The following is a 1,385-nucleotide window of genomic DNA, read 5'->3' as shown; positions in this document are numbered from 1 at the left end:
CAAGTGATGTCAGCAGTGTGAATATCAGGATTATACAGAAAACTTATAGATCAGTGGCTTAAACAATATAGGGCTTTGTGTGCCTGTTTGTTTTGTCTCCCACATAAAAGTAGTCCAAAGGTTGACAATCCATGGCTAAAATGCCAGTTCTGTGATGTCAACAGTGACCCTGACTGCTTCCTGCTCATGGCATCTACCCACAGGTGCAGAATGGCTGCTACAGCTGCTGTTCATGTTCCTGGCTGCAAGAAGGAAGAGCAGAGGGCAGACACAGTAACTTCAGCTTAAATCTCGTTAACCACTCCTATCCACAAGGGAGATTGGGAAATGCAATTTTTCAGCTGGGGACCTTGTTGCCTTCCAAAAATTCAGATACTGAGGAAGAAAGGGGAAATGGGTGTTAGGTGGTTCATTATTGTCACTGCCTCACAAGGAACCTAATAAACTGTGCACACCTACAGGCAAGTCTTGGAGGCCAGTCTAGACTGTGTGAACACTTATTACCTCTCCTCACCACACACTGCCACTATCGTAGACATCACCATTCTCCTCGATAATCCTGACCAGTTGGCAGAAGTCCATAGACTGAGGTTGAACCTATGTTAGCAGCAAGATGTTTGGCTACCACTTCTACCTGGGTCTGCTCTTTGCATCTTGCAGAGCCAGTTATCTTAACCCTAACCCTGGCAAGTGGTTGTCTTAGAATTTGAGAGTATTATGCTCCCAATACCCAAGGGGAACACTGAGGATGTTTCCTTCTCTCTGTTGTACCCTTTATTAGGGACACCCTGACCACAGAAAAACAATGATTAGATCCCTCCCACTCCCAGGACCTCCAACGGGTGACCATTTATCCAGGGTTTTGTACCCAGTGCCCAAGTTTGTCACTGGAGATAATGAATGCCAACACAGACGCAGTTGATGCTGAACATCATGTGGAACTGGAGGAAAAAACAACGACTTAGTAGTCAACTGTTGTAACTTTGGCACACACTTGAAGATCTCTCCACAAGAGTAGATGCAGTTAAGGAAGAAAATAGGAAGCTAAAATCAGACAACCAAGCTCTTGGACAATATATAGAAAACCTCATGTCAGCTTATAGTGTTTTTCAAATGACTGACACAAAAAGCAAAAGAATGTGAAGGATTGACATCCCTTCTGTTTTATGGAATTGCCGCTGATCTGTTTTTTTCTTTAAAATGTGGATAGACTCAAAAAGTTATAGTACTTTTGTTTGTGGCCTAATTGAATATTTATGAAGATAATGTCAGATCTAGGCAAAATTAAGAACATAACAGAAGACTTCCATGAGTTTGTGTGATATATGTTAGTCTATGAAAACATGCAAATGTATTGTAGAGACTTTATAATTAGAAATGCATGT

General features: G+C 41.8%; 1 pseudogene; it reads left to right on the top strand.

The window, feature by feature from the left end:
* The first annotated feature begins 210 nt into the window (after window positions 1–210).
* On the top strand, window positions 211–1,143 carry LOC125166403 (short coiled-coil protein B-like; annotated as a pseudogene).
* The last annotated feature ends 242 nt before the right edge of the window (window positions 1,144–1,385 follow it).

Source organism: Prionailurus viverrinus, chromosome B2 (genome assembly GCF_022837055.1).
Source record: "Prionailurus viverrinus isolate Anna chromosome B2, UM_Priviv_1.0, whole genome shotgun sequence".
NCBI classification, from domain to species: Eukaryota; Metazoa; Chordata; class Mammalia; order Carnivora; family Felidae; genus Prionailurus; species Prionailurus viverrinus.
Note: the sequence above shows the minus strand (reverse complement) of the source record. Positions and strands in the feature narration are given on the sequence as shown.